The sequence below is a fragment of the Panthera onca genome, chromosome B2 (genome assembly GCF_046562875.1).
Source record: "Panthera onca isolate mPanOnc1 chromosome B2, mPanOnc1 haplotype 2, whole genome shotgun sequence".
In the NCBI taxonomy this organism is placed as follows: domain Eukaryota; kingdom Metazoa; phylum Chordata; class Mammalia; order Carnivora; family Felidae; genus Panthera; species Panthera onca.
The window spans coordinates 131,426,942-131,447,200 of NC_138343.1; the positions used below are offsets into that span (position 1 = coordinate 131,426,942).

A 20,259-nucleotide genomic window follows, 5' to 3' on the forward strand; every position below is an offset into this window, starting at 1 on the left:
AGGAGGCTGTCCCTCCTGCACTGCACACCTTCACCCCTCCCTACCCAAGTCACAAAGACACTGAAACTTCCTCCCTGAGCTCTTTCCCATGATGCTCCACCTCTCTTTACACTACTCCCTGCCCATAGATCTCTCCAATTTTTACTCTTGCCAAGGTTTTATCAAAGCGAGTTTACAGAAGCTGTCCCTCCCACTGTCAGTTTTTCCTTGCAGGGAGCACCCGGGGAGATTGGGTGGGGGTGAGTCTGAGTGAGGAATTCTTGCCCTCCACCAACACAAGGTCCTGCTTAGAGCTGCCAACAGTGACCCATGCAGAAAGAGCCAAATGCAGAAAGTGAGGACTAATTTTAATGCCCAAGATCAGGAAAAGAGGTGGGATTTCAAACAAGAGGCAGGCAGGACCTGCCCAGAGGGTAAAGTGAGCCTGACATGGTGAGATAATAGTGGCACAGGAAAAGGAATGAGTCACTCTTTGCTAGTTGTGAAGGCAGGTGACCTAAGGAACACAGCAATATGGGTAAAGGGTAAGAGAGAAGTGAACGGATTCATACTGAAAAGAGCACGGAGGACCTAGATGCTCCTGTGTGGGAAAATAGCCTTGTACCCTCTCTGGTTTTCAAACAAGGAACCTAAAACACGTTTTACTCAATAACAATCCCCAGGATCCCAAGTGAGAGTTTAAAGTGCACGGCCCGTCTGGTACACTTGAGGTAGTGTGCCGTCATGTAATTGACCACATTGTTAAATTACGCATTGACAGATAGTCACCCTTAGCTAATGAATCGCCACAGTTTTGAAATCTTTCTCAAGCTGCAAACTGAGTGAAATATTTAAATATCAGGACATAGTCAACACGAAAGGCAAGACGAGTTTGTTCCAAGTGACCGCAGTTCAACCCTTGGGTAAATGAACTGTCCGCTGAGCTTCCAGCAGGTCACACTTTCTAGAAATTATAGTGTCTGTCATCTATACGCGAGATCCCTTCTTTTAACTATTCTTGCTCATTTACTTTTCTTATACTTCAAAGATATAGAGTTTGAGCTTTTTTTTTTTTTTTTAATTTTTAATGCTTTTCTGTAATGCTCAATGGGATTCATTTGAATCAACAAACAGAACAGCTGTGATGTGCTGGGTGTTAGTGTCTCTGGCAACTGTTCAGACAACACCTGCCTGCAGGTTTGGGGATTAGCATTTTTTCACAATTCTTCCCTTTCACAGCTCAGACTATCATGCTTTCCTTTCTTTTTGATCTGCTCAGGAGTGCTGTCTATTTCAGCTCCTTTTCTCTGCAGTGAGTCAGAAATGGAATTCAACATTCTCGTTGTTCCCTTGCGTCCTATCATTCCTTCCTTTCTTCTGCAGTATCTCCACTGCTTGCCTGAGACTCCTGCGGGTGAAGTGCCTCCCTCTGAACCGCTGGAAACCTTTCTATCAGCACTTAATTACCGCCAATGTAATTTTACGTTAATTTGCCTCTTTCATCCACTAGACTCGGAGTCTCCTGAGAGCAGGAACTGGACCTTTTATGTATGTATCCTCTATAGCTACAACAGTGCCTGTCATACAGAAGGTATTCAATAGACTTATGACTATTTATGAGTCCAGAGTGAGAGGTTTTAGAATGAGTTGTCTCCCTGCCATTTACTCACCTGAAATGGACAGAGCATTTCACCTTTTCCAACTTGTTTCCTTGTGTTAAATATAACAATACCATTCTCTTCTAATTATCGTATGAATGGAGATGAAGCCACGTAATGTGCTTTATAGATTGCAAAGTATATACGCATAGCATAAGTTACTGTGTTAACTCAAAGGTTTGGGGTCGACAATTAGAGGGAGGGTGTTTCAAACCAGTGGTTCTCAACCTTGAGTGATTTTGCCCTCTGGAGGACATTTGGCAATGTCTGGAGGCATATCCGGTCATCACATCTGGGTGGTGAGGGGTCTTGGTTACTGGCATCTTGTGGATAATGACCAGGAATGCTAAAAGCCCCCTACAACAAAGAATTCTCCACCTCAAATTGTCAATAAACCAAGGTTCAACACTGGTCCAAGCTTAAGCACATATAATGGGCAAAACACTTCCCGTAATATATTTGCCACTAGACAATTGTCTCAGTTTTAGCGTTTTATACTTCAATAGGGATCATTATATAATGCACTTATAACTATTGAAATAACTCCTTGTCTTTCACAATATAAATGTGTTTGCTTATTCTCTGTGTAATCTAGAAACAGTAATCTAACATATGGGAGAAATTTCTGGTGTCTTCTCCTTCCAGCCATATGGTAGACTTCTACTTTTCTAACCCTGTGGATGTAGACAGGCTTTCATGACTAGCACTCACCAATGCCCCGTAAACAGAAGATACGTGTGTCACTTCAGGGTTAAGCATTTAATAGCTGGTGCAAGACTGTTCAGTCTTCTCTTGCTCTGGTGTAGCGATTTCAGATGCAGAAGTTTATATGGCGATGGCACCACCACATGGAAGCAGCATGGATCCCAATCATCATGTGGTGGGCAGCTGCCTAGAGCCTCGCCCAGATCCACATAGGATTCCACATGAGCAAAAAATAAACGTGTTCTAGGTTAAGACACGGCAGTTTGAGGGTTTTTGTTAATGAAGTTTAACTTAGACTTACTTGACCACCACACTAATGAAAGTAAAAACAGTATTGGTTGCATTGACATTTCATATTTAACCCGAACAATTCCTAAGATGGAATCAATAAATACGTTAATGTAGAATTGGTGGGAGATGGGAAAAGGAAATGATTGACCCAGTATCTTGCTTTTCAGAGTATCTCTATGTAATTATGACAACTATGCTGGGTCTGGCCTCACGGTTTTGTTTTCAAAGGGCCAGAGTCTGGAAATTTTGACTAAGTCGTTTTGTTGATAGATCATCCTTCAACCACTAACATGTATTTAATTAATATGTAGCAAATCTTGAAACCTTCTTGATATTCTAACTGACTCAAAATGCCATAACCATATACATTGGACAACACATTGCTGACTGAGACTTCATGGCCTTTGCTTCAAGGAAACTCCTAGGCAAATTAGTCTTGAATTCCAGGACTTTTTCTGTCAATTCAGCCGGATTGAATTTGCAAAGCTTGCCCTCTTGAGGCCAAACAGTTCCAATCGACAAATTATTATACCTGGATGATAGCGAATAGTCTACTTGCTCTTGAAGCTACTAACTGCTGAGTTCTGGAATAGGCAGCAATGCAGAGTGAAGAGTATGGACTCTGGAACCAGTTGTCCGGCTTTGTGTCTGGGACCTACCACCTCTTATCTGTGACATCTGAGGCCCATTCCTTCATCTGTAAAATACGAATAGTAAAAGTACCCATATTATGGAGATGTTCAGTTAAAGGTGTTGATAGATGTATAGGACTCAAAATAATATTTACTACAGAGCAAGTGTTCAAATAAAGTACATTTACATTGTCTGTAGTGACTCTGAACTAGTATCTGCACACAATTTCCTCAGAGTGTTACATACATGAACTAAACAAGAAGTTACTATTCTTTGAGGGGCACCAACTGAACATTTCAAAATATATTCAAAACAGATACATTCAACAGTTTAGAAATATGACATAATCTATGTTGAAATGTCCTATCTCCAACAAGATCTCCATCAAACCATGAAGACAATCCCACGAAGACATTTGGGTTTTGTTTGAAACATTAAGATTTGTAAATATATCTTCACAAATGATGTTCTTAAATGGCTCTGAGAAAAGAGGTATTTGTTAAGTGTTCTTTCTCTCTTTTTTATTTCCTTTTAACGTTTCCGGGCAATCAAATCAACATTGCAATGACTAGTTTAGACATGAAAATCGTACTGCAGATAAAAAAAGCAGATAAATTTACTTTAAAAAATGGCCTTTGGTGGATTCAAAGAGGATTTTCAATTCAATATAGGAATTAGTCATAAAATTGATTACTGTACATTTTCTGGAAGATGGTGTCAATTGGCTCCGTGAAGAAATAGTTAAAAGTATATCCTGCTCCCACACAATAGTGGGACCTCCACACTAAGTCTGCCGCACAAAATACAATCTCCTACAAACTAAGATGTTATCATTGTATTTGGCTCTTTGATCTCATGAATATTAGATTATCCTGCACAATGTGAAAACAGAAGGCCACGAAGAGAATTGTCAAAATTGGCTAGAATTTCATTTATGTTTTGCCAAGCTGTTCTGCATCAACTGTTGAAAATTATATAAAAATGAAACATGGAATTAAAATTATAATGGTTAAGTAGGAATACATAACCTATGGAAAAATATTGGGAAATTTAATTGTCTGATACTTTAAAAATTAATACATTTTTAATTACTTAAGATTATATTGATAATGGGGCACTTTGTGCTTTTGATCTCAATCATATCATGTTACTATAGACACTTAAGAAAAATGAGAGGCTGATAATTTAATCAGAAAGACACACAGAAAATCCACTTCGACATGCATAGCAAAGGACTTGCCAGGGACCACAGTACGAGCTACTCAATAGCCACTTAAAGCATGATTGATTTTTAGCATATTTTATGCATTGATAAAATGAACTGCATATTTATGAATATTATCTATATATCACTTTGTGCGGACAGCAGGGCATATATTTGAGCTCCATTTAGAGCTGCAAAAACGGAGATTGGAGAGTTGATGATCTCCTGAGGTCACATAAGAAACGGCAGAGGCAGAAATTGACCTAACCGTGCTAGATATGCTCTTTATCTATTCAAAGATCACAGAGTTAGTCAATGGAAGAAACTAGGATGTGAGCTCAGATCTTTGATTAGAGTCTAGTGCTCAGTCGATATTCATTCATCAAATTTTTAATGAGTACCTGCTACATAGATATTGAATGTTGATGTTCTTAGAGTGACCAAGCCCAAGTCCCTGATTAGACTTTATAATGCAGAATGAGACACAAAGTACTAAATGTACATTATAATGCAGTGCCAAAGTGAGTGGGGTAACACAGGATGCTATTGCAGAGGAAATAAGGGGCTTCCTTCCTAGACTGGGAGAAGGGAAAAGAGGAAGTGTGGTTTAAGTTGAAAGCTGAAGGCTGTTAGGAACGAGACAAAGGAAGGGAGACGAAGGGGAAGGGGAATTCAGAGTAAGTGCCCCAAGAAAAAAGAGAACATGGCATCTTAGGAAAAAAGGATGGATTTCTGCAATGACTAAAAGAGACAGTATGAGTGGAAGTCGAGATGTTGAGAAGCAACAAATGTCATCTTATAAACTGAACTTCGTGTGGAAACACTCATGATTTTTTTAAATGTTTTATTTTTGAGACAGAGGGAGACAGAGCGTGAGCAGGAGAGGGGCAGAGAGAGAGCGAGACACAGAATCCGAAGCAGGCACCAGGCTCCGAGCTGTCAGCACACAGCCGGACTTGGGGATTGAACTCACAAACCGCGAGATCATGACCTGAGCTGAAGTCGGACACTCAACCAACTGAGCCACCCAGGCGCCCCAGAAACACTCATGATTTTTAAACAGGGTTGAGACACAATTTAGTTTGAATTCTGGTTAAACATGGCATATTGAATGCATGTATTTACCTCCATTTGCTCCTAAAAGTCCAGTAACATGACAACAGATGAATTTAAAAGCTAAGTGGTGCCTGGGTGGCTCAGTCAGTTAAGCATGTGACTTTGGCTCAGGTCATGATCTCATGGTTCCTTAGTTTGAGCCCTGTGTCAGGCTCTGTGATGACAGCTCAGAGTCTAGAGCCTGCTTTGGATTCTGCATCTCCCTCTATCTCTCTGCCCCTCTCCTACTCACGCTCTGTCTCCCTGTCTCAAAGGTAAACAAACATTAAAAAAAAAAAAAGTTAAAAAAACCCAAATCAAATAGACTGAAAAAGGAGACAAGAGGAAATGAGAAATGGCTACAAATATTTTGAAAATGGAAAGCATACCAGAAGTGGTAATTGACATAGCAGAGCTGAGAATGCAGAAATCTAGGCACTTGTAAGAGAGATGCTTATGAGAAACTATGCAATGTAGAAGGTAGACCTGGAAAGACTTAGGAGCCTGCAGGTAAAGATTCTTTTGAGGGCAATGAGGTAAACTCTGAGCAGTTTAAAGTTAGTTTAATATCACTTCAAAGTTCAGTTACTTGATGAGATCCTCTCTGCAAGTCTGTACAACATGTTACCATTCACCTGCCTATAGAATCCATAGGGTTTGCTATCAGGAGGAATTACATGGAAGGGGATACCAAGCATGGTGTAACGAAGGGCAAAGTGACGAGGTGGGTGGGTGAACATCTGCAGGCTGAACATGGAGACTTCTGTGCTCTCTAACTAGCAATGAGGCTTATAGCTCTCAGAAAGGAGACTGAGAAATTATTTTCTGGAAAATGTGAGCAACCAAAGAGAAAAGCACTGCAGATGCTGAGTTGGAGAGGGTCAACAAAGTAGTAGCTGGGTCTCCCATCCAATCATCCAATGGTGAAACTCACCAGTCAATAATCCCTATTCATGCTCAAAGAATTCCACTAATGATGGTGTCTCACTCTTGAATCAATGAAATATCAGGAGACATTGAAATATAGCCTCCAATATGTAAGCCAGAGACATAATAAAGATTAAAAACACTCCAAGAGAAATGTAGAAAATTTAGAAAAAATTTGGGAGAAAAATAGAGAAAAAAAAAGATCAATTTTTCAGGCAGGTATGAGAAAATATTTTTTTGTTTAAAATAAAATGGTGCTATTAGAAAAAAAAATGGTGCTATTAGAAAAAAAATGGTGCTATTTAGAAAAAATTTGGGAGAAAAATAGAGAAAAAAAGATCAATTTTTCAGGCAGGTATGAGAAAATATTTTTTTGTTTAAAATAAAATGGTGCTATTAGAAAAAAAATGGTGCTATTGGAAAAAAAGAATAAAGAACCAGAAGAATTCTTGGAGGTAACATATATAATTGCAAAAAAATCAATAGGAAATCATTGAGGAAGAATAACCTCACTAAAAAATGAAATATAAGTGTGAGAAGTTGGATTATTTTTCAGAAAATATCTCCTCCTTTCCCCCACAGAGTAGAGGATATTCTCCCACTCTACTGATGTTGAGTTAGAACCACAAGGCCGAAAGATGTACGTAGAAGTGACAGTGTGCTGTTTCTAAACGAAAGTCTTAAGTGGCACACGAGTTTCTATTTGGCTTCTTGAACATCTGCCTGTTGAGAAGCCACTGGTCCAAGGAAGATGAGAAATACACATGGCAAATAACCCTGATCTGCCAAGCCCAAGTGACTCTATCTAGCCAAACCTTGCAGAGCCCCAGTCAACTAGAGACCAGTGAGCAATAAACAAACAAACAAATAAATGCTTTTTTGTGACACTGAGCTCTAGAGAATTTTATTACACAGCATTATTGCAGTAATAACTAAAATAATATAAGACAAAAATATAAAAGTCAAAACAAACAAACAGGACTCAATCCAAGAGTTTAAACAGCCAGATAATAGATATTTCACAAAGAGAGAACCAAAAACATTTTAGGGGAGAACATAGGAAAGAAACAATACATGAAAAATTCCCAGGATTGAATGACATAAATTTCTATATTCAAAGAGCCCAATGGGGACGCCTGGCTGGCTCAATCGGTTAAGCGTGGGACTTGGGCTCAGGTCATGATCTCACGGTTTGTGAGTTCAAGCTCTGCATCAGGCTCTGCTCTGACAGCTGAGAGCCTGGAATCTGCATTAGATTCTGTGCTCCCTCTCTCTGCCCCTCCCCCATTTGCACTCTGTCTCTCTCTCAAAAGTAAATAATAAACATTTAAATTTTTTTAAAAAATAAAATAAAAGAGCCCAATGAATACAAACAGATCTACACCAAGGAAGATCTGATGAAATTTCAGAATATCATGGATAAAGAGAAGGATTAAAACTTCCAGACAAAATAAATAGGCTACATATGAAAAACGGTCAACCACATGGAATTGGTCTTAATAAGGTAATACTGAAAGCAAAAACTCAATAAACAAATGCTTTTGAAATTAAAATTGAGAAGGTAAAGATTCTAAGCTAGAATCATGGAACTATTCAAACATTAAATCAAATATGAGGGTAAAGTAATAGTATTTTCAGTCATGTAAGCACTCAAAATTATTTACTTTCAAAACCTTTTTTCCAGAAAGTTATTAAAGAATATGAGAATAAGATGAGGTAGACTTGAGATCAAAGAAGTGAGAGCTCCAACATATTAGAAGAAAAAAATTCAGAATTATGGCAAGAGAAAGTTCTAGAACAACAGCTGTGCAGCCAGCCCAAGATTTCAGTCCCAATTAGAGAAAGACAATGAAAGGCTTTAGGAGGAATAGCTTCATGGAAAATAATACAGCCAACAGCCTAATAGTTTACCTAACATACGTGACAATCTTACTAGAGATTTTATAGGTCTTTTTGAGAGCTTGGAGGACATAAAGCAGAAACATAAGGCAGAAAAAGTGAAATGAGACATTACTTTTATAGTAAAACACAAGATCCCTTTGAAGGATTGAAGTTTCCATAAAGTACCTTTGTACGCATGCAGTATTTTTTTACTGCATGTTTGAATTATATGTACTGCATGCCTTTGTTTGGATTTCCTCAGAAGCTGACTCAAAGATAATGTTTCAAATGTAAGTAGCTTATTTGGGAAGTAAAGGAAACACTGGGAGGAGAAAGGGGAGGTGAGAGGAAGGAAAAGAAGCTCACAAAGTAAGAGGGAAACCAAAGGCAACTGCAAATTGTTCTCCGTACCCATAAAAATAATTTCGAAACCTAGTTTTTTCACTCAACCTTGTATTTTTAAGCTATCTCTACATATCCATGTAGTATTTCGCTTACCTTTATCTCCTGTATGTTACCCCGCTATCTAAATAAATCATAGCTGGGGTGCCTGAGTGGCTCAGTGTGTTGATCACCCAACTCTTGGTTTTAGCTCAGGTCACGATCTCATGGTTCCTGAGTTGGAGCACTGCTGTCAGTGCAGAGCCTGCTTGGGATTCACTCTCTCCCTCTCTCGCTTCCTCTCTCTCTTTCAAAATAAATATACTTTAAAAATGTTACAAAAAATTAATAAATCATAGCTTATTTACTCATTCTTCTTGTTCCTGCCTTTCCGATTACACTGAATGATGCAATATTTTTGCCCATGACTCCTTGTGAATATTTGTAAAAGATTGGGTTTTGTTTTATGTTTTTAGCACTGATGTTGGGTTATTAGGTGTGATAGGTTAATTTTTTATGTATGTATGTATGTACTTAGGTAGGTAGGTAGGCTTCACACCCAGCGCAGAGCCCAACACGGGACTTGAACTCAAGATCCTGAGATCAAGAGTCAGATGCCCAACTGACTGATCCACCCGGCACCCTATAGGTGTGATGGTTAATTTTATGAGTCAGCTCGTCTAGGATACGATACCCGGATATCCGGATGCTGCTGTGAAGGTATTTTTTTGGATGAGATGGACATTGAAGTCAGTAGACTTTGAGCAAAGCAGATTACTCTCCATAAGGTAGTTGAGCCTCATCCAAGCAGTTGAAAACCTTAAGAAAGAGCCCTACTTGCCATCAGCAGCTGGCCTTCAGAGTTGAGCAGCAACCCTTAATTCTTTCCTGGTCTCTATCCTGCTAGCCTACCCTGCATATTTCTGACTTGCTAGTGTTTATAATCATTGTATAAGACATCTCTTTAAAATAAAGGAATTCCTCTTTAGATCTACAAATTAGAGATTAGAGATATGTGTGTCTTTATATTTATGTAAACACTGTCAGAAAGCAAACATTTCCTGTCCCCTTCAGGTTCCTTCTAGCCAGACTAAGAATCAAATTGACATGAGACATTAGAAAATCAAGTTCGCTCTTGTATGTATGGGGAATCCACGAAGATCTGGAAATTCCAAAGACCGTCAAAGACAGTCAGGCAAAATGAGATATATATGTCATTCTGAATGAAGGAGAGTGGGGCAGGGGTCTGGAACTTCAAAGGGAAGGAATGCAACTCACAGGAAGATGAAAAAATAAATGCTTGTTAAACAAATGTTCACTGGGTCCCTCAGAAACAATGGGACAGACAGAACTTGAACAAAACCGACCTTGCTAGGTCCCTCCCTGTCTACCATACCTAGTTCATAGGATAATGTAGTTATCTATGGTGATAGTGCTCTTTTTGGAGCAGGTCCTCTATCTAAATTCTTTTTAAGCTATTGTGGGAAAGGCAAAGAATTTTTCCTGAAACTCCTGGGTTTTGATTGCTTCTTAACTCAAAATCATCTTCATGCCAAAGCGGCCCATCTTGGGGCAGCCTGCCGTGGGCCCCTATAACACATGCACATCCTACTGAGTCTGTTTCTTCAGAGAACTCTTCTAATACATCTAATGAGTACACATAGAACTTTACCAGATATTGCCAAAATGTTCTACAAATGTTCTAGGATTTTTACATTCTCATCATCAGTTAGAAGAAGGATTATTTCTTCACATTACTACCAGCATTTAACTTAGTCACACTATAATAGTTTTGACCAGTGTGATGATTGTGAAATATTATCTTGTTATTTTATTTTGTATTTTTTTCACTGCTATTATTTCTTGATTTAGAAGCTTTTCATATATCTCATTTGGTCATTCGTATATAAGCTTCTTTAAAAAAACACATTAATTTTTTTAAATAAACTTTCAATAGTGTTTTGATTTACAAAGAAAAAATTACACTAGTGAAAAGTGTAGAATTGGATGAATTATCACTAAACAATTCCACCACAGCTATCATCTAGGATTTAGATTCTAGATTTTAAAAAATCAAACACTGCCAAAACCTAGAATGTTCCTTCTGAATACTCCACCCTTTCTTTTCGCCAAATAATAAACACTATCCTGAATGCTAATCTTATTGTTTAGTCTTACTATTTTATAGAAGTGGAACCAGACCACACGAACTAGATTGAGTCTGGTTTCCTTTCCTCAACCTGTCTGTGAGGTCAGTCCATGCTGCAGAACAGATTGATAGGTGATCATTTTCACTGCTGCTGTATCGTTCATTGCATAACTACACAAAAATGTATTTCTCTAATCTGTTGTTGCTTAACATAGGATGATATCAGAAAACTTATTGCATGTTTTTTCAGTGCACACAAGTGCGTACCTAGCAGTAGAAATGTGTACCTTTACTTCAGCGGATGAAAGTTCTCCATATGGAGGTGCCTGGATGGCTCAGTCGGTTCAGTGACTCTTGATTTGGGCTTAGGTCATGATCTCCTGGTCCCTGAGTTTGAGCCCTGAATTGCACTGTGCACTCACAAGGTGGAGTTTGCTGGGGATCCCCTCTCTCTTTCTCTTTCTCTTTCTCTTTCTCTTTCTCTTTCTCTTTCTCTTTCTCTCTCTCTCTCTCTCTTTCTCTTTCTCTTTCTCTCTCTCTCTCTCTGCCCTGCTTGCTTTCTCTCTCTCTCTCAAAAATAAATAAATGGACTTAAAAAAAAAAACAAGCAAAAAACTTCTCCATATAGTTGTACAAGTTTTCACTCCCAACTGCAATACATGTGAGCTCTGGGGCCTCTATAGTTTTGCCAACAATTGGTACTATCAGTGCTTTTTTTTAAATGTTTATTTATTTTTGAGAGAGACAGAGACAGAGAGAGAGAGAGAGAGAGAGAGAGAGAGAACAAGCAGGGGAGGAGCAGAGAGAGGAAGACACAGAATCGGAAGCAGGCTCCAGATTCCAAGCTGTCAGCAAAGAGCCTGATGCGGGGCTTGAACCCATGAACCATGAGATCATGACCTGAGCTGAAGTTGGATGCTTAACTGACTGAGCCACCCAGGTGCCCCGACACTTTTTAATTTGAGCCAATCTATGAAGTGTGAAAAGATTGATTTGTGGTCTAAATGATCACTTCCCTGCTGACTGATGAGACTGATCACATTTGCATATGTTTGTTGGCTATTTGGATCCTCTTTGTTTTTGTTTATTTATTTTGAAAGAGAAAGAAAGCATGAGCAGCACATGAAGGGGCAGGGGAAGGGGAGAGGCAGAGAGAGGGAGAGCAAGAATCCCAAGCAGGCCCCTCGCTATCAGCACAGAGCCAGATGCAGGGCTCAATCTCACAAACTGTGAGATCATGACCTGAGCAGAAATCAAGAGTGAGAAACTCACCCAATCAAGCCACCCAGGCACCCCTATTTGGAGCCTGTTTTTATGAAGTATCTTTACAAGTCTTGTTCTCCCATTCTTCTATTTTGTCATATGTATGTTCTTAATGAGTTTTATAAATTATTTACATATTTCCAATTTGAGTTTTTTGTTTTTATTGTGTAGTAAATATATTTCCCTACTCTGTTAACTTACATTTTACTCTCTTACTGGCTTATTTAAGAGAAAAATTTAAATGTTATGTAGTTTAACTTAGCATAATTTCCTTTATAACTGTCAGTTTTGTTATTGTTTAAAAAATCCTAACATCCTGAAATCATAAAGATATCCTCTTTTGTCATGTTCTATAATGGTATTGTCTGAAATAGAACTACCATATGATCTAGCAATTCCGTTTCAGGGAATATTTCTAAAGGAAATGAAAAGAAATACCTACATTTATTGTAGTATTATTCAGAATAGCCAAAATGTGGACATAATCTAAGTGTCCATCAATGGATGATTGGATAAAGATAATGTCGCACGCACACACACACACACACACACACACACATTCAGCCATGAGAAAGAAGGAAATCTTGCCATTTGCGACCATATGGTTGGATCTTGGGGGCATTATGTTAAGTGAAATAAGTCAGGCAGGAAAAGACAAATACTGCTTGGTATCGTTTATATGTGAATTCTAAAAAAGCCAAACTCCTAGAAACAGAGTAGAATAGTAGTTATGAGGGAGTATAAAGGTATAAACTCAAAAGGTATAAACTCCCAGCTATAAGAAGAATAAGTCCTGGGGATCTAATGCACTGCATGATGACTATCATTAACAATTCTGTATTATATACTTGCAAGTTGCTAAGAGAGTAAATCCTGAATGTTCTCACCACAGAAAAAGAAATGGTAATTATGTGAAGTGATGGAGATGTTTCCTAATGCTACAGAAGTAATCCTTTTTCAATATATAAGTTTATCAGCTCAGCACGTCATATATCTTAAACCTACACAATGTTATATGTTTTTTTTTTTTTTTTTTGCCTATTTTTGTTTTAACTGGAGGCTCAGATGCCACAATGTTATATGTTAACTTTATCTCTGTAAAAGGGGGGGGGGGGAATTGCTGCAGTGATAGAAATGATCTTTATCTACGTCAAACTGTTACCATAGCCATTAAACACACGTGGCTGTTGAGCCCTGGAAGTATAGCTAGTGACTGAGGGAATACTTTCAAACTTTAACTTTAATTAATTGAAATATAAGTTGCTACATGTGGCCAGTGGCTGCCGTATTGAATAGAAATCACTCAGTTACGTCCTCGGACTACAGTAGGATTAAACTAGAAACCAGTAACATAAAGATAGCTGGGAAATCCCAAAATATTTGGAAATTAACATAATTTCTAATAATACATGGGTCAAAGGAGTATCAAGATAAACTTAAAATTTACTTTGAACTAAATTAAAGAAACTCCAGTTTATCAAACTATGGAATGCAATGAAAGGCGGGCTTAGAAGTAAATGTATAGCACTAAATTCATGTTTGAAAAGAAGAAAGTTCTAAAACCTAATCTTCTTAAAAAGCTTCTGCACAACAAAGGAAACAATCAACAAAACTAAAAGGCAACCAACGGAATGGGAAAAGATATTTGCAAATGACATATCAGACAAAGGGCTAGTATCCAAAATCTATAAAGAGCTCACCAAACTCCACACCCGAAAAACAAATAATCCAGTGAAGAAATGGGCAGAATAAAAATGGGCAGAAAACATGAAGAGACACTTCTCTAGAGAAGACATCTGGATGGCCAACAGGCACATGAAAAGATGCTCAACGTCGCTCCTCATCAGGGAAATACAAATCAAAACCACACTCAGATATCACCTCACGCCAGTCAGAGTGGCCAAAATGAACAAATCAGGAGACTATAGATGCTGGAGAGGATGTGGAGAAACGGGAACCCTCTTGCACTGTTGGTGGAAATGCAAACTGGTGCAGCTGCTCTGGAAAACAGTGTGGAGGTTCCTCAAAAAATTAAAAATAGACCTACCCTATGACCCAGCAGTAGCACTGCTAGGAATTTACCCAAGGGATACAGGAGTACTGATGCATAGGGGCACTTGTACCCCAATGTTTATAGTAACACTCTCAACAATAGCCAAATTATGGAAAGAGCCTAAATGTCCATCAACTGATGAATGGATAAAGAAATTGTGGTTTATATACACAAGGGAATACTACATGGCAATGAGAAAGAATGAAACATGGCCCTTTGTAGCAACGTGGATGGAACTGGAGAGTGTTATGCTAAGTGAAATAAGTCATACAGAGAAAGACAGATACCATATGTGTTCACTCTGATGTGGATCCTGAGAAACTTAACAGAAACCCATGGGGGAGGGCAAGGGAAAAAAAAAAAAAAGAGGTTAGAGTGGGAGAGAGCCAAAGCATAAGAGACTCTTAAAGACTGAGAACAAACTGAGGGTTGATGGGGGGGTGGGAGGGAGGGGAGGGTGGGTGATGGGTATTGAGGAGGGCACCTTTTGGGAAGAGCACTGGGTGTTGTATGGAAACCAATTTGACAATAAATTTCATATATTAAAAAAATAAAAAAATAATAATCAAAAAAAATAAAACCTAATCTTCTACCTCAGCAAGCTAGGTAAAGTAAATGAAGCCTAAGGTAAATAGAAAAACTTAATAATAAAAATTATAGTGGAAAACAATGAAATCAAAGGGGAAAAGTTAATAAAACCAAGTTGTTTTCTTAAAACGAACAAACAACAAAATCCATACATAGAGCCTCATTAACCAAGGAAAAAGTAGACAAATGGCTAATATGCAAAATGAAAAAGGAGTCATCACTATCACTACAGAGCCCGTGAAAAGAATAAGAAAAGAATATTATAAACAACTTTATGGCTACAAATTTGATAGCTTAAATTAAATGGACCATTTCCTTATACCAACCCTCACAGGGATAATTGGATAACTTGAATATATGTCTATATATTAAAGAAATTGAATCAATAGTTCATAAACTTCCAAAAAATAGAGCACCAGACCTATGTAATTTCACTGGTGAATTCCACTAAATGTTTAAAGAAAAAATAATGCAAGGTCTTCACAATCTTTTACAGAAAATAGCAGCAGAAGGAACACTTCCTATCCCTTCCTATAAATTCAGAATTATCCTAATACCAATCCAGATAAACTGATATAAAGAAATAATTGAATAAGGGCACTGCGGCTCAGTCGGTTGAGCATCTGACTTCGGCTCAGGTCATGATCTCATGGTTCGTGGGTTTGAGCCCAGCATCGGGCTTTGTGCTGACAGCTCAGAGCCCAGAACCTGTTTCAGATTCTGTCTCCCTCTCTCTATGCTCCTCTCCCACTCGCACTCTGTCTCCGTCTCAAAAATAAATAAACGTTAAAAAAAAAAAAAAAGAAATGACTGAATCAATAAATGAGAGAGAAGAGACAAATCTACCATGTAGAAGAATTCCAAAGGATTTATGTAGCGATTGTACCCTAAAGGCTGTGGCACGGAACTCCCCACTCCCTAAGTGCTGGCTGTTCACAGTGATTTCATTCCAAAAAGAACACTATGGAAAGGGAGGGGGTGGGGAACAAACAGCCTTAGAGTGGAGAAATTTGACATGTTACCTCAGCCAAGTGGTCTAGGTCAACATCGACAGCGTTGACACGTTGATTGTATATACCCTTGACGTGACATGAGAGTGGCACTTCTCTGTGGTCTTCCTCCCCAGACCCATAACTGTTATCATGAGGAACATGTCAGAGAAGCCCAACTGAGGCACAGTCGACAAAATACCTAGCCAGGACTCCTCAAAATTGTCAATCGAGGCCATTAGAAACATGGAAAGTCTGAGAAACTGTCAAAGCTGAAGAAGGCTACGTGCAATGTGGTACCCTGGCTGGGATCCCAGAACAGAAAAAGGGCATTAGGTCAAAACTAGGACATCTGAATAAAGCAGGGACTTTATTAGTTGTATAAATGTTGGTTCATTAATTGTGGCAAGCGTACCATAACTAATATATTTGCAACAAGGGAAACCAGATATGAGGTATATAGGAACTCTCTGTACTATCGTTGAACTTTTTTGTAAATATAATACTATTCTAAAGCAAAAAGCCCATTAAACTAAATTAATGGGGATATGCTGAAAACTTTCTCTCAAAAACTGGGTTGCCTACTATCTCCATTTTTATTCAAAATCATATTGGAAGCCCTAGCCTGTGAATTGAAATATGAAAAAGGAATAAAATATATAAGAGTTGGAAAGTCAGAAAAAAACAATATGTTTCTATACATTAAAAAAATGCCAACTCTGTGGGGCGCCTGGGTGGCTCAGTCGGTTAAGCATCCGACTTCGGCTCAGGTCATGATCTCACAGTCTGTGGGTTCAAGCCCCGCATCGGGCTCTGTGCTGACAGCTCAGAGCCTGGAGCCTGCTTCCGATTCTGTGTCTCCCTCTCTCTCTGTCCCTCCCCTGCTCATGCTCTGTCTCTCTCTGTTGCAAAAATAAATAAAAACATTAAAAAAAATTAAAAAAAAATGCCAACTCTGTAAGTTAATTTTTAGAATTATCATAGTCATTGAAGCTAAATTCATTCTCCACAAATGTTTTATTTTCATTGTTATAAACCAACTATAAACAATTCAAGAACTTGACATATTATTGTAAGATATTAAGACATACATTAATGCTAGATATACCACATCAATATTTTTGAAGACTGAGTATTTTCAATTCTTCTTAAATTAATCTATGAATTCAATGTAATTCCAATAAAAGTCTCAGCAGGTGTGTTTGTGAAAACTGCGACGTCAATGCTAAGATTTATCTGGAAATGTAAAGGAACAAGAATGGCTATAGCAAACTTGAAAAAGAATTACAAAATGAGAGGATTTGACTTGCCTGAAAAGATTTATAATAAAGCTATAGTAGTTAACACACATAAGAATGGGTCCAAGTATAGACACATAGACTGGTGGAAGGAGAGAGTGAAAACAGACCTTTTCTTTCTTTTCTTTTTAATGTTTATTTGTTTATTTTGAGAGAGAGAGGGCAGAGGAAGGGCAGAGAGTGAGAGGGAGAGAGAGGATCCCAAGCAGGCTCCGTGATGTCAGCACAGAGCCACACGTGGGGCTAGAACTCACAAACTGTGAGATCATGAGCTGAACCCAAACCAAGAGTCAGATGCTTAACCCACTGAGCCACCCGGGAACCCAGAACAGACCCATTCTCATAGGAGCACTTGAATTAAGACCAAGGAGGTGAATATTTCTGCATCAGTTGGTTATTTGTGCGGGGGAAACAAATGACACTTGATATCTACTTTCAATATTTCCTTTAGAACAGTCCTGCTAATTAGTGTAGCTTTTATTCTTCATTCAATGATCACTCACTACATGGCATTTTTCTCTAGTTTTCTTTGTAAAATCTGCATCTATCTGAAATTATCTCATTTGATTGCTTTTTAATATTCTACCTAGCTTCCACTACAATATAAAGTCCTTGAGAGTAAGAATCTTGTCCATTCTACTCACTGTTGTACTTGGAGTATCTAGAACATTTCTTGGCACGATCATAAGCTTTCTATATAAAAAGCATTTCTAAATAAACGAATGTGTAAATCTGCCAGGGAAATTCGGAGTGAAAAGAGCAGGTAATCCGCTGACCCAGCATTTGAATGATGAGGAGGAGTTTACCTGGGAGAGTCTTGGATGAGGTAATGGTTTGGAACATATTCCAGATAAAGAGCGTAGTAAGTATGAAAGGTACGATGAACGTGTGAAAGCATCACTGGGGGATTTTCCAAGCAGGCCATTCCTCTGTGTAGCAAATGGAAATGTTAAAGAGTCATTTATTCAGTCACAAGTCTCAGATTACTCGTATTATTTTCTTTTCATTTGATAGATGAAAAACACTTGCTTCCACACTGAAATACCAGCCCAGGATTCTGAAGACTTCTCCATTTGCCCAACCCAACTCTCAGCCTTTTCCAGTTTGGGGTTGCATGAGCGGATGTTATTCAGCACTTATTTACATTACCTGGTATTATTTTTAAGTCAGTAGTTCTGCAAGTCAAGTGCATGCCACGCTCATCTCATTTTGTTTGTTTGTTTTTAAATATAGCTTCCTGGGCTCTCCTTCTGAAAGATTAAGCCAGAATGTCTGAGTAAGCTCACTAGCTAGCTCCCTAGATGTCTTAGTCTGGGCTGATACAACAAATTACTATCATAATTACTGCAACATTAACCTAGAGTGAGTGGCTTAAACAACAAACATTTCTCACCGTTCTGGAATCTGAGAAGTCCAAGTTCAAGGTGTCAGCAGATTCAGTTTCCGGTGAAATCCACTTCCTGGGTTACAGGCCTGTGTTTTCTTTCTGTGTCCTCACTGGGTGGAAGGGGAGAGAGCTTTCTGAAGCCCCTTTCATAAGGGCATGATCTCATTCATGAGAGCTCTACCTGCATGACCAAATCACCTTCGGTCCACCTCCTAACACCATTATTTTGGGGGTTAGGATTTCAACATACAAATGTCGGGGATTACATGTAGTCTATAACTTCAGGAATGCAGAGCAAGTGTGCTAACGACTAAATTCTCATCTAAATCCTGCTAACCAAAGTGTGGTCCACTCAAACCATTCACATCACCTGGGAACTTATTTGAAATTCTGAATTTCGGCCCCCACCCCACATGTACTCAATCAGAATCAGCTTTCCTAAGATCCTAGATGATTCATATGCACTTTTAAGTTTGAGAGGCATGCACCGATCTAAACCACTGTGCTCCTACACTTAAGGCGTCAGCATCACCCGGGAACTTGTTCGAATGCAAATTAGCTGACTGCACCCCAGTTCTGGGGGACCAGAACCCCTCTGGGGGTAGGCATAGCCATTTGTCTTAACAAACTCTTAACACTCAAGTTTGAGAAGCACTGGATTCGAGCCATTTTCCTGCTTTTAGCTGTGACCATTTTTAACTTTAAGCCATTTGCCGCCTATGAGTTTTAGCACCACAATTCTATTTCTAATGTCAGTGGGAACCTAAGAGAGTTAGAGAAGGAGGAACCTGTAAAAATCTATGGCGATATGTATGTATGGAACAATATGCTGCACTTATGGCAATAAATAGAGGATTTCCTCTTTCCTCAAGCTGGAGACATATTGAAAGGACTCTCTAGTTGGGTGAACATACAAGCCATATGCTGGCAGGCCATAAAACTTGTTTAAAGACATATCCATGCTTTTTTCAATAGCTATTTTAGTAAAGGTTTTACTCCCACCTTGATGTCTAAATTTTAAGACGCCTCCACCTCTGAAAAACATTTTTCAAAGATTGTCAGATTATAGCAGAGTGAACAGCTTCTTTAGTTTATTTCAGGACGCTGCCAGAGCATTGTCGGCTCCAGGTGTTTCTAAATATTACGGGTGGGGGGCTTCCCTCGCTTTTATAAACACAGCAAGGCAAAGCTTCCTATCTTTGTTCTTTAAATAAAAGCCCTCAAAACTACCTATTACTTCTCAATCAATTCCTGGGGTTTATGTCACAGCCTCTGGTAGCTGAAGGCTTAAATAAGATTGTTTTACAGATCCTCGGTCTTCTTCAGACCCACTCCTTCATTTAAATACTAAAGCGTTATAAGTCCTTTGCCAAGTTCAGAGTCAATCTGCCATTCCCTTTCCCAAGGGGCCGCAAGAGAGAAATCGCAGGCGGGAACTCCAGGTGTTAAACCCTCTGGGGGCAGAGGCTGGAAGGAGGTTTAACCCCCGGCCAGAGCCGCGCCCCCGGACCACTACCCCCGCGCCTGCGCGCCCCGACCCGGGCGTTCGCGAGCCGGCTCCGTGGCCTCCGCACTTTTTCAGGCCCACCTCGAACCGCCCAGGGCCAGCAGGGGGCGGCCGGGCTCCGCGCGCCCCTGCGAGGAGGGGACGCCCCGGGAAAGGAAGTTCCCGGCTCCCGCCCGGCCGCCCGCCCAGAGCGCAGGCGGCGGAGGGAAGCGGCCTCCCCTCCGGGTCCTCCCCCGCCGGCCAGTCCCCGGCCCTTTCCCCGCCCCGCTCG

The 20,259-nt window shown here is 39.4% G+C and overlaps 1 long non-coding RNA gene across 2 annotated transcripts; it reads right to left on the reverse strand.

Annotated features, from left to right (window-relative positions):
• Positions 1–974: 974 nt before the first annotated feature.
• Positions 975–20,229, reverse strand: LOC144616430 (uncharacterized). 2 transcript variants are annotated; one of them, XR_013555789.1, is made up of 5 exons: positions 19,484–20,229; positions 18,488–18,591; positions 18,244–18,344; positions 17,901–18,023; positions 975–3,330 (listed from the first exon to the last, which is right to left on the reverse strand). It is a non-coding gene; the product is annotated as an uncharacterized LOC144616430 (long non-coding RNA). The 2 variants fall into 2 exon arrangements; XR_013555790.1 differs by lacking the exon at positions 18,244–18,344.
• Positions 20,230–20,259: the final 30 nt, after the last annotated feature.